The sequence below is a fragment of the Squalius cephalus genome (assembly GCF_949319135.1).
Source record: "Squalius cephalus genome assembly, chromosome: 10".
NCBI lineage: Eukaryota > Metazoa > Chordata > Actinopteri > Cypriniformes > Leuciscidae > Squalius > Squalius cephalus.
This window is the reverse complement of record NC_137131.1, coordinates 3,222,527-3,236,580: the sequence shown is the minus strand read 5'-3', so window position 1 is coordinate 3,236,580 and position 14,054 is coordinate 3,222,527. Positions and strand designations below refer to the sequence as shown.

Sequence of the window (14,054 nt, the reverse complement as noted above, 5' to 3'; positions counted from 1 at the left end):
AGCTGAATTTTAAGCATCATTTATTTACTCCAGTCTTCTGTCACATGATCCTTCAGAAATCTAATATGCTTATTATCAATGTTGAGAACAGTTGTGCTATTTCATATATTTGTTGAAACTGTGATAGATTCTTTTTTCAGGATTCTTTGATTAATAGAACGTTCAAAAGAACATCATTTATTTGCAATACAAATATTTTGTAACATGTTTTCTTTACTGTCACTTTTGAAAAATGTGATGCAGTTTTCTTGAATAAAAGCATCAATGACCCCAACATTTTTATCAGTAGTGTGCATTTCTTTTTTCTTCGTTATACTGAAAGCTAGATTTTTATTTAATTTTCTTAAACAACCTTTAACATAACTGTTTGAATAATATAAAGAGCGTACTAGATTCAAAACAGCACCAGAATCCTTCACCAACACACTGCTTTACCTCTAAACCCACACAACCACTCGACTTATTCAGTGCAGACTGAACTTTGAACTTTCTTTTGAGTCTAAAATACTCAAAACTTTGATTGAATCTGAAGCTGCCTTCATCTGTGGATTTTCACAGATGCCTGTATATGAGTTAGTGTTGGGGGTCACATGCAGTGCACAGTCTCTTGAGATGTTATTTTCTACACCGGACTGCAGGAACGGGAAGAAATGCCTATTTGAGCCCAGAGACTGACCTGAATCTGAATCAGGAAGAGATCTTGTCAACAAATCCTAAAGGAATGGCTGGAGATAATTAGGAATGATCTAATGTAATCACAATATGGTGCATCACAATCTGAAAGGAATCAAATAAAATTAAAACAAGATCACAAATGTAAATTTTCAAAGAAAAATCCTATTTTTATATTTTTATAGGAGTTTTATATGTATTTAAACTCCTTGGGAAAATCTAAAAACTCAAATGCACTCTGTCATGGTGTAAAACATTTAATCTAATTTAATATATACTTAGTGGTTTTGTCTTGTAACCCTCATTGTTGTCTATTATTGTTCATACTGTTTTGTCTTGTTTTTGTATTTGTTGTTGCATAATAAAAAACTTTTTTTTTTTTTAATTAAGAAGTCAAGATCCTATTGCATAAAAAATCTGAAGAAAAAGATGTGATTTTCAGGTCATCCACATTGACATTTATTCATTCGACACACTTTTATCCAAAGTGATTTACAAATGAGGAATGCAACCATCAAGTTTAAGACCAGATCAAATCCTCAAAGGATTCTTATTTGATCCATATAAAACTGATTCCAAATTATTATTGAAATTCCATTGCTATTCTTTAGGGAAAATTAGTTATTATTGAGTGTTTCAGAAAAATATTCGGTTGTCTGGGTTGATAAACTGAGCTGTACATCAACATGATGTTAAAAACAACATTTTTATTTAATTATTTATGAATAAAGTCGTCTTAAATTCTCCTGTCTTCAACTTGCAACGCCTTGCAAATACAAAAACCTGGATGCACAGCTAGTTTCCAAAGCACTCCATCTGTGAGGTAGTGTAATCTGATAACATATGCAGCATTCCTCACAGAGATGAATGATGGAGCCGGCTGTATTGTATCAGGTTTATGGTGCTTGTCATTCCGCCGGCTTCACTATTGTGACATCGCAGCTGGACAAACAAATGATGCTCAATGGATGTTCTGTCTACTGCAATAAGATTTTAATGATATAGAGAAGCACAGACAGCGCTCAACTGAATTTGAGAGCACGAAACTTGATAAAGTTTCATTGAGGCTTGCTCACAACAGATTGACATGCATCCCTGAAATGCTCTCTGCATAAACAGCCTCATTAATGGTGTTTCAGAATGTCTGAAGCTGAGTCTGAAATCACGTAGCCTACTGTCTGAGTAGGTAGCCTAAAAAAAAGAAAACAAAGTTTGCACACTCTATATAGTATGAATATAGGTAGTATGAATGAAATTCGGATGTAGGCCCTACTATATCCGCCATGTTATTACTGTCACGTGACCTACTAGCATCAGTTGCATCACTTCACTGCCATTCATAAATTCTCTCCCGTGGCCTCATGGGATTGTAAAGTGTCTATATGCGCACTTCAAAAACTTGCCGGATGTAGTAGGTCGTCCAGGGAATTTTCGCTAACTGTTTTTCGAAACAATAGCCTAAGAGGCCATTTACACAGGACCGTTTTTGACTAAAAATGGAAAACTTTTATCCGTTTTGGCTGTTCATTTACACGACTACTGTGTTTTGGAGGCCTGAAAAAGCTTTTTTTTTTAAAAACGGGATTCAAAGTGCTCGTTTTTGAAAACGATACCATTATCGGCTCTGCGTAAACTACAAAAATGTGAATTTGTGAAAACGGTGACGTCATGCGTATTATGTGTTCAGTCTGACCTTATGCACCAGAGAAACGAGGGCGCCGCCATCTTTAGAATATTGTCTTTGAACTTCTGTTTTTGCGGTCGCTCTGTATATTTCTATGGCATTGCTGTCCAGGAGTAATTAGCTTTCGAAGTGGATTTACTTAATGTAAAGTTAACAAAAGTTATCATGAGGGCTGTAATGTTTAAAGCAGATGTCTTAACAAATGTCAGTCGACCGGGAAGATTTTAAAACGAGCCGTTCATTAATAAACACACAAAATCGCGGTGAAAATACAGACCGGAAGTCAAAAGACAACGAGCGCAGCGCTGAATAGGGGCGGGGCTATAACGGTCTATAGGCATGTACTTTTTTCTTTCAAAATAACATCGCCATCTACTGGCCTTGCAATATAATACAGGGTTTTTAGTCGTTTTCGCAGATCCGTGTGAACGAGGATGGTTTTGACAATGTTGTCGTCTGTATGTGAAAACGCAAAGGAAAAACTTTTCTGTTTTTAGTACATCGTTGTTGACTAAACGTACCCTTTTACGAATACTATAAGTACTTCAGGTCCCTTAGAAAAACACAGCATACTAAGGGGCCGTCGACGCGACATTGTTTTCAACTAAAAACGAAAAACTATGTTTTTGGCCGTTCATTTACACGACAACAGTTTTTTGGTGGCCTGAAAACGCAAACTTTTGAAAACGGGTTTCAAAGTACGAGTTTTTGAAAGCGATACTATTATCATCTCCGCATAAACTACAAAAATATGAATTTGTGAAAACGGTGACGTCATGCGTATTACATGTTCAGTCTATAGGCGCGTAGTTTTTTCTTTCAAAGTAATATCGCCATCTAATGTCAGTGCCCCAAAAAACGCAAAACTGTTTTGTTTTTAGTACATCGTTTTAGAACGCCCTAAATGAAATGAAAAACAATGTTGGTTCCAGGTAAGGCATTTTTACAGTACGTTTCACTTGTCAAAACATCATAATTAAGTACACAAAACTGCACTTGCATCATTCATCTATATTTTTACGTTTAAATCAAGAACTGGGGCCACTGTCAATTTTCTTAATGCATCCGAGGAATTCTTGCTCTGTCATGCAGCCTGAGTTTTCTCCAGTCGAATATATAGTGCTGGCCAAAACTGCATCCCACTTTGCCAAAGGACAGCTCTGCAGGCACAGAAACAGGATTGGACATCTGCCACGGCCCGGAAGACTCTGCTGCTGCCTCAATAATAATAAATCTAATCATAGAGCCAGTCCGCTACACCCGTTTGACATTCATAAAACCCATGTGACACTCCGCATGACTCTATGTAGGTTATTATTTTGGCAATATTCTAGTACACCATGTGTTTACTAACAAAAACACAAATATGTAAAGGATTCAATTTGATGCAGTAAATGGAACGAACTTACTCTAGAGCATTGGTTTGGTTTCTTTTGGTTTTATCAAGCTGATTCTAGATATTAACATTGCACTAAGACATTCAAAGCACATGAAATTAAATCTCTGAAATGGCAAAAAGTTATATGTGCTCTGTAAATTTAGGTTTGCAGTCTGTTTTTCAGGAAACAGACTGGAATTTTCAATCATGTAGAAAGAATCCCAAGCCCCGCTGCCCAGAAGCCTGACTTTATTTCATTGATTTTATGTTGACGGATTGGACTCCATCAAACCCATTTAATTAGTATTGAGGCACCAGGCTGCAAATGGAGATAGACTAAAGGGGGGTGGGGAGCTGACATCACTTGGCAGATCTGTTTAAATATCATATACAGCACGGCTAACAGGCAACTTCTAGAATTGCATGGAGAAACTACATGAGTTAGAATCCTTGGGAGGAAACACAGCACAGTTCATTAGACAGTGACCGTGTCTGTCGGTCTGACAGTGTAAGATACGGTAGCTGAGAAACTACTGCTATTATTATGAGATTCTGGAGTGTGTGGACGGATTGCTCTGTTGGAGAGCGAGTTATACAGCGCCTCCCATCAGTCTTTAATAATTTACATAGACCACATTAAGTTACATGCTGCTGGAGCGCAGCAGGCTGGAGTCAGAGCAGGGCCAAAGAATTATTATATTTACTGCAGCCAAGGAGATTTAAAATATGTGATTCATTTGAATGGTATCTCCCCGGAAGTAAGCAAAATGGAGGCTGCCATCTTTGGTCATGAGGAACTCAGGATCGGCTGTTATGTGGCTTGAAAATGATAGGCTATACAAATTACTGTACACAACAAATGAATAAGATGCCATTTAAAAAACGAAAACAATGTAAAAATATATATATTAATTGTGAGGAAAAAAATGTGACAGGAGAAGCATCAGGGTTTAACGTTACCACTGTACGATACGTAACGTTAAAAGCGCGCCATCTTTATGAAAGAATGTCAACGGTTATTTTGGCGGCTGGTCGTTGGTCGATCTGACTAGAGTCTACTGTGGTTTATGGATCGGTTATTGCTTTTGTTTCATCTCCATGTTAGAACATCAAAATGCCGGTAAATGACGCAAAACCTACATTTTGTACTTTATAATACGTTATTTCGGTTCACTATAGCAATATTTATTACAAAAAACTTTTATCTCTGTGTTTGTGGACGGCAAGTCAGTAACACGGACAAGATTATTTAACGTTATATATCGCTGTTCAGCAAGTGAGCCAGACTTTAGACTTTGATTCAGATCAGTGAATCATCAGAATTTTTAATACCATCTAACGTTAGTGAAAATAACCGGCTCATTAGAGATGATATTCAGGCTACACTGGTTATGTTTTTGATTCACAAAAAAAAAAAAAAAAAAAAAAAACCCGACTCATAAGAGTCATTTGTTTTTGAATCGGTCCACATTGGTGGAAACTGACAGCTCGACAAAGATTTCTTGCCATTATTTCATGGTACATTGTCTTTATTTATTCATATTAAATACAATTTGGGTAATAATATGTAGTTTCTTTTGCCGCTACGCTAAAGATTCATCAGATGAGGAGCCACAACAACGCGATCATCCCTGGAGTCAACAACGTCTTTCGCGCTTCTCTCTTCCGCTCGTTGATTGGTTACTGCGCCTCTTCTCGCCCCGCCCCCTCGCGTTCTCCTCCCTGCTGTTCCTCCTCTCACTCTCTCATCCTGCCTGATTTTCACAGCTCAGCATTCTCAGTGCATGTAGTGTAGGTTTTTAAAAGCAGGAGGGGTGGGATGGAGAAAAATCCCTCCTCACCCAATTGGAAACGGGAGGACTTTTTACTGAGCCGTGATTGAGCCAATGACAGCCCAGTGCCGGGAAATACAGCAGTGAAACATCAGGGGCTGTGGTGCTGAGCAAAAGACTGCTGGGTGTGAGACTGGAAATGTGTGTGTGTACATGAGAGCACCTCTGCATCTGTCCTGATCCGAGCTATTGTGTGTGTGTGTGTGTATGTGTGCATGATCGCGGGGGTGTGTAGAGGAAGACATCAGGGGTGTGTGTGTGTGTGTGTGTGTGCTTGCATAGGTCTGTTATTTCCAACAAAACCAGAAGAGGATAAACCAAAAGTCCTGATTGTTGTCACTTTTGTTTTTTTCTAAGCTCTCCAAGTGCCCTGCGCGCTCTGCGAAGTTTCTTTCTTCATCCCCCCTCTGCATCACCACCCTCCTCTTGGTGCAGTGAGGAGACACACGCTACAGAGGTAAGTACAGTATCCTCCTTTTATGCTAAAGCATGCCTTGTGTACAATGCAGTTTAACATTGAAATGCTTTCTTACAAGGATGGGAGTCTAAATGTAGCCTTTCGGTCATTGAAAATCAGTGAATGAAGGCGTACGGCAGAGAGGAGGGAGAGGAAGATCTTTGTAACTTTCTCAGCACACAGGAGAGTGCGAGTGCGTAGAGTCCTAGTGCTGCAGTATCACATTACATAATAGTGGCCGATGTGCGTAGAATAGAACTTGAGTCTCATAATTTGTACACACAATATGCATCTCTCAATAACTCAGAGATGACACGTCACTGCTGGCTCTAGATATGCACGATGCATGATAAAATCCAGTTGCAGTGCACTTTTAAATGTTATGTCAAGTTATTTTGCATTCCCCTAATGGGTTTGTTTGCATTGAAATACTACAACAGCACCAATGAATTATTTAAGTTCTAGAGCACTAGCTGTTTCGCAGACTACTTAGGGTTGTCGTCCAGCAGAGCTCGTTACTGCACGGCCAGCTGCTGATCGTTGCATCTTTTTGCTGATCCAGCTTTTCTGCTGACAACAGGCACAGATTTACTCGTCCTGTCTGCTGGCGAAGGATGCTATAAACTTGATTATCTTGATGGTTTTTTTTTTACATTTAATTATGGAAGTGCATCTTCTGCTTTTTCTCATTTAGCATGTTACATTATAAAGGGCGCTGGTTTAACGAGCTGCGCTGAGGTCAGTTGTAAAAGTCAACCATTGTGTGTTCTGTTCATTCTTGCGTGTACCTTCACATTCTCAGGGCTCAAAGATATCCCAGAAGGCCTGAAACAGGAAAAGGCAATTTAAAAGGTAATCTCATTGATTGCGGTGGCGACCAGGTGAATAGTGTGTTGAAGAAAGAGAAATGCAGAGAGATAGATGACAGGGAGGTGCCTTGGGCCGAGTCGCTCCGGCTAAGTGCTTCGGGTCAGTCCTTGAGAGCTTCACATAATAAAGCACTCGTTTAGATTCAGAGTAGACCTCGCTCTACTCAAAGCAGAGGTGAGACAGAGGAGGCATCGCCGCATTGGACACACACACGCGCGCACACACACACGCTTCAGTGGAGTGAACCCGTTTCCCCTTCCTGTAATTAATCATGCTCCCGTATTGCTGTAATGTTTGAAGAAGAACATTGTCTCTTTTTTTATGTTTTACAGTAATGGATGGGACTTGGGTAATAATGACGCAGTATCAGGACTCATAACTCAACGTACTCATAATGCGCCGTTATATAAAGAACGTCTTGCTCATCGTGAGGTTGCATTTGGTCTTTGCTGTTTTAAGTATGTGTGAAGCTTGACGATTTTGCTTATTTGTGCTATCAGTAACCCAACCAAACCCACTATTCCTCCATCTAAATCTCTCGCTCTCTGGAGTGCCGTACGTTTTTAAAAGAGGATATCTGCTTGATGGCTCATGAAATTGAATGGTCTTTGCCTGCTGTAATCGTGTCTTGCTGAAATTGGGATTCGTTCACATAAAGCGTAAGGGTCTCCCTGTGGTTCTTCTAATCAGAATGGGTTGAAATGACCATTAGCACAAATTAAATGCTTTCTTTTCTTTCTTTATAAACTAATATCATCACTTTGATAAAAGCCACAATATGAAATAGTGATTGCAGCATGGGTCAGCACTGGTCGCACAGTCAAAATATAAACAGTACAGTTAATTATGCATGTAAGCATTTACGTCTGAGGATATATAAGCAGAGAGAGAGAAAGAGAGAGAGAGAGGCCCATTTATTGATCGTCAGATGATTTAAAGGAGTAGTTCACTTCAGAATTAATATTTCCTGATAATTTACACACCGCCACATCATCCAAGATGTTCATGTCTTACTTCCTTCAGTTGAAAAGAAATTAAGGTTTTTGAGAAAAACATTCCTTGATTTTTCTCCACATAGTGACTTCAATGGGATCCGATGGTTTGAAGGTCCAAATTGCAGTTTCAGTGTAGCTTCAAAGGGCTCTACACGAACACAGCCGAGGAATAAGAGTCTTATCTAGAGAATTGATCGATTTTTCTAAAAAATAAAAATAATAAATACTTTTAACCACAAATGCTCCTCTTGCACTAGCTCTGCGATACGCCATACATTACGTAATCCCGTTGAAAGGTCACTCGTGTCGTAGGCGGAAGTACAGACCTAGTGTTTACAAAGCGGACGTGCAAAGAAAAAAGTAAATAAATAAATTAAATAAAAGGTAAAACAATGATGAAAATGAGTTTTTTGCCCTACCCTACCTTTTTGAACCGGGACACGCGTGACCTTTCAGAGCGAGTGCAAGACAAGCTTTTGTGGTTAAAAAGTATAGAAATGTTTTTTCTTTTTTTTAAATGACGGTTGATTTCGCTAGATAAGACCCTTATTCCTCGGCTGAGATCGTGTAGAGCCCTTTGAAGCTGCATTGAAAGTGCAATTCGGGCCACTATATGGAGAAAAATCCTGGAATGTTTTCCTCAAAAACCTTAATTTCTTTTCGACTGAATAAAGAAAGACTTGAACATCTTGGATGATATGGGGGTGAGTAAATTATCAGGAAATTTTAATTCTGAAGTGAACCACTCCTTTAAGATTTTTGGCCTTTTGTAGTTTCTCCTTGTGTCAGTTTTGAAATTAAAGACAGCATCGTTAAACAAAGAATAATTTCTACCTTTTTGTGTTTTCTGTTTGAGAATTGTGAGTAAATATTATGCTTTTTTAATTGATTTTATTTCATTTGTTTTATGTCAGTATTTTATTTTCCTTTTATTTTATTTCATTACTTTTTATTATTTATCAATGCCCACCCTTCTCTCTTAGTGAATTATGAGTTAATATTTTGTAAAATAAGTGTTCATTATTTAATTTTGTATTTTTTATTCACACCCTGGGCTCCAGATATTGGGACCAGCCTTTAAAAAGCCTGTATCGGTGGAACACTATATATACATAATACATTTGTCAATGCACAATGCCTCAGGTTCAATATTAATCAAACAATTGATCTGTCATCACTGATGCTGTATTGAAGGAATGATGAATGTTTTTCCACGAGGAAGCTGTTTAGATGGATCAAATTTGACCAGAAACTGGCATGCTTTCTTTTTTTATCACTTCCGGTTTTGTGCAGCTGCATTTTAAAGTGCGTAGTACAGGTGCGATATCATGTTCTATCTCTCCGTCTTTACCCATCCATCTGTACCTTCTCTTTTTGCTCCGACGCAGCTTTGATTTAACAGCATCTTCCCTGTCACATCAATCACTCCTCATGTAATGGCTTCATAAACTCTGAGTGCTCAATGTGGGCAATGCAGAAATACAATTCCTTTGTTTCGCAGTTCAAGAGCTCAGTCACGCCAGTCCTTCGGCCACTGTGTTCATTCACAATGACAAAAGCACATATGTTTGGGTTTGTTTGATATACTAATGGATGTGATTGTGACTGCAGTGTTTAGGGAAAGCCAGAATACACACTAATGCTGGGGATTTAATTCATCCCAGTGAGCCGTTCAGTGACACTTTCTGTAGATTACATTATTACATCAATAGGTGTTCTTTTTGTCAATTATTTTTCAGTTTTTTTTTACTATTATCATTCATTTGCTATTATTGAAAGACATTCATGACCAAACCTAGTCTTATCCTTCTTTCTTTTTTAAATTGTATGTCACAGATAAGAGACTCTAGAAGTTTTTTAAGCATTTGGAAGTGAATAAGAGTGATTTGTTTGCTAGATTTAGAAACACTGAGTCGTTCACGACTGAAATGCCACTACACACGAAAGGTCGCATTTAAGCAGCATTTCCCCCGTCCGTCAGAACTGATGATAGAGCAGCAATAGAGTTTGACGTGTTCGTGACAGCTCTATAACATAATATTTAGTAAGGACAGCCACGGTGCTGGGCTGGTAGATTTAGTGCCCTCAGGCTATGAGATGTTACAGCATGCTGACTAAATCAGATGTGGAGGGTGAGTGTGTTAGTGGAAGGTGGGAGTGTTGGAAAACAAGACAGGAATGTTTCCGTTCTGTGTCATTGACCCCCCTCGGCTGCTGTTGCTCGCTTTTCAAAGCTTTATAGAACTGGAAATGAGAGAACTGTGAACAGCGTGATTGTCAGTAAAATGTGGTCATAAAATGGTAAAAATGTATATTTTAATTTTGCATGGGCTGTGATGAAGTGTGACTCTCTTTACAGAAATTGTTAAATTACCCAGTAAAATAGTAAAAAAAAAATGGTGTAGACTGAATCAGAATGGAAAAGAGAAAAGCTTCATTTGAAAGCATTTACAAGTAATAACAGAAATAAACGTTTATAAAAATAACAGCAAAATTATGATAATTTCTTTAAAATTCATTTTAAAACTATCCAAACACACAGAACGTCCATAGACTTACATTTTTAAAACTTTTCTTATTGATGAAATGTCATTGTGGTTTTGTCATCAGTCAAACTGATGGATTACTAATCATCGACTTTGCTCTGTTTTCGTTATAGTCAAAAGTAAAATCTGTTGTCATGGAAATAACTCCAGGCACCGGTGGCATTTAGCTTTATGCTAATTTGATAATAATCTCTTTTGCATGTTTGTGCATGATTTAAATTATGTATGCATTCTTTTAAAACTTAACATTGTATTTTCAATAACATCATTTTACAGTAAAAACCTGTCAGGTGAAGCAGCGCTGCTGTAGAATGAGGTGTGAGTGTAGCAAATGGTTTGGTGGATGACTGTGGGCCACAGCGCCTCAGGCTAACACATGGAGACTGGCGCACAGCTACTGGTGCAGTGTGTGTCCACCCCCCACCCCCCACCCCGATACACACACACACACACACACACACACACACACACACACACACACACACACGCACACGCGAGTATTGCTCAGAAAGCTCTTCTACACTCCACTGCCAATTCTGATAAAGACAAACGGAGCTGAAGTGTATGCTGCTGAATTACACTGTTTTGTGTGTGTGTGTGTGTGTGTGTGTGTGTGTGTGTGTGTGTGTTAGAGAGAGAGTGTTATACCTTACAAACAAGTACTGTTGCTATACTATTGTACAATGACTATAAGAGAGTAATACCATGGTAATTTGATGTATGAAGGTACTGAATGATTGCCATCTTCATGTACAATGCTGTTTATTGGTGAAGGCTGTCACCGTATAGGCCTAGATATGTTAGATGATTTGCATGCATGTCAGAAAGCCGATGTATGTTTAGAACCAGTGTTATTTTAGTATTATTTACAGTACTATTATAGTATTTATTAATATTTTGAATTAGCGTTTTTTTAAAATATATTTTCACTTTTATATTGTAATTTTAGTTTACATTTGGTTTTTTATGTTTAAGTTTTTCATCTAATATTTACATTTTATGTCAGCTTCATTACAATTAACAAAAAAACATTTTAATAGTTTTAGTTTCAGTTAACAATAACAACACCTTTGGAACATGTAAATGTGCATCACTTTCTGTAGAGTTCATGCAAACATTACATTCAAATCATTAATATTCATGATGTTCTTCTGAATTGTGAATGCAGCTAGTGTGAACAACTAACAGTTCAGATCGTAGCACAAGCCGATCAATACAAGCGCAGCAATTCAGCGCTGTCCCCCGAGAGCCCTGAACGCCTCTGATAGATGAGTTATATTGTGCATGCATGTCACACCGATGCTAGTTGAACGACTAATGGAAAAACTTCAGTAACGTAATTAAACTCACATCAGATGGGAAGCCAGAACTCTTTGCATGATAAGTGAGGGTCTTATCCTGGGATGAACAATATGTTGTACTTAATTAAAAACACTTTGTTATGCTCATTTCCTACCGCACCTTTATGCATTATTCAGTACTTATGTGATTATGATATAAAATAGTGTACCGTATAATTGCATACGCATGCATTTGTTAATATATCTGTGTGTTGTATGTAATTCATGATATGCGAGTTGGATTCACAATCAGAAATATTTAAATGTTACAACCTACATGCATCGTGAAAAGTGGCGCCTGCTGCAGACAGGTTTAGCCCTGTGTTTCGATTCGCCGTCCGCTTTTATGTCGGCTCATTAATGAATGATCGATGATCCGTACTACGGCATGATCAAATTACCAGCTACAACCACAGGCTGGAGAGAAGGAGTTCATATATTCTGATGCTGTAATAGACCAATTACACTGCTCTACTGCCCCCTCCTGGCGCTCTGTCATTAGGGACCGATAATAGCAGTGTGGCCTTCACTGGTTGACATGATAGAAGTTGTCGTTTTCTTTTACATCCTCATGCAAAATCTCTTTGATTTTGACCTGTAATAAACCGCCTAGCAACCACTCAGCAACCGTATAGCAATGCTTCATAAAACTACCATCAAAGCAACATCCTATCCAGTTTGTTGTGTACAAGTGCAGTAGATTTGTTTTATGAATTACTGCAGGTTTATTTGGCGCTAAAGATAGAGAGCACAAATGCCTGGTGATTAGTCAATGTGCTTGTTTCTCAGTGGGTCGGACATTTTCTGGGGTACTCGCTCACACTGACCTAGATTTGGATCACTTGGTTCTCCGTATCCGGTTTGGGACAGGGGAAAATATAGCTCTTTCTGTCGCCCACCTTACTGAACTCCGGCAGCCGATCAAACTATTTTAGGTGCCTGTGAGAGAAATATAAAGTGTGTGTCTGTGTGCATTTAATTGTTTAAATGCATGGCTGCGTCTGAAATCGCTTACTCTCTTGAGTTGGCACTCATTTTGAATAAGTAATTACTTCACGGCTGCTAAAAAAAAAGATGTCCTATATAGTATGATATGTGCAGTATGAATGTAATCTGGACATACATTGGCCATGTCGTCATTGTCATGTGACTTACAAGCGTCAGTTATGTCATCGATTCACTGCCATTCATAAATCCTCTCCCGTGGCCTCATGGGATAGTAAAGTGTCCATCATATGCACACTTCAGAATCTCGCCGGAAGAAGTAGGTCATCTGGGTACTTTTTTCCTACTCTTTTATGAGTGTTGTGAACTCATACACACTTCTTTTGTCAAATTCTGTTTTTCGCCTATTATGTAGTAGGGAAGTATGTGATTTGGGACGCAGCCCAAGGTCACGTCTGGACCCCAAGAGGTTCACTGTTTGAATCGCCCGATCAGAAGTGTCTGCTACGTCTTCATGTTGCAGTTTATCACTTTAATACAGTCATAATTAATAGCCTACATGTATAATAATTAGGGCTGTCAAACGATTAATCGCGATTAATCGCATCCAAAATAAAAGTTTGTGTTTACATAATATATGTGTGTGTACGGTGTATAATTATTTTCTATATATAAATACACACACATGCATATATATTTAAGAAAAATGTGTTATTTATATATAAAATATTTATATATAATATAAATTATATATAATATAAATATATATACACAGTATATACATGCAAATATTTCTTAAATATATACATGCATGTGTGTGTATTTATATATAGAAAATAATTATACACCGTACACACACATATTATGTAAAAACAAACTTTTATTTTGGATGCGATTAATCACGATTAATCGTTTGACAGCCCTAATAATAATAATAATTAATATTTACCGCTAGACAACATAATCAGCCACCAAAATATTTGATCTTATAAGATGTATAGAAGTATTTTTTTGGTATTATTTGTTATTGTATTTATACTATTATAGTAATTATTATTATATTCTATTTCTATGTGTTCAGGTTGCAATTTGATTTTAGTTTAGTGTAATTTTAGTAATTTTGATATGTGCTTATGTAATATATTTTTATTTAATATCTCTATGTAGCTTTAATTTATTTTTATTTCATGGTTACTGTATATAGGTTTAGTGCTAAAAGTTTAGTTAGTTCCAATGGCAACATTTTTTAATTTTCATTTAAGTTTATTAGGTTTACGTATCTAATAATTATATTTTATTTCTGCTTTATTTTGATTAAATTAAACAAAAACAATT

General features: G+C 37.5%; 1 protein-coding gene across 5 annotated transcripts in view; it reads left to right on the top strand.

Annotated features, from left to right (window-relative positions):
* The first annotated feature begins 5,513 nt into the window (after positions 1-5,513).
* Positions 5,514-14,054, top strand: part of syt2b (synaptotagmin IIb) — a 43,740-nt gene continuing 35,199 nt past the window's right edge. The window contains exons 1-2 of one of the 5 annotated variants that reach the window (XM_079884349.1): positions 5,514-5,707; positions 5,924-6,023. The gene's annotated coding sequence lies outside the window, so the exon portion shown is untranslated. Of the gene's footprint in view, positions 6,024-6,810; positions 6,876-14,054 lie in introns of those variants that run through there. The other 4 variants (XM_079884353.1, XM_079884352.1, XM_079884348.1 and 1 more) reach the window with 4 other exon arrangements.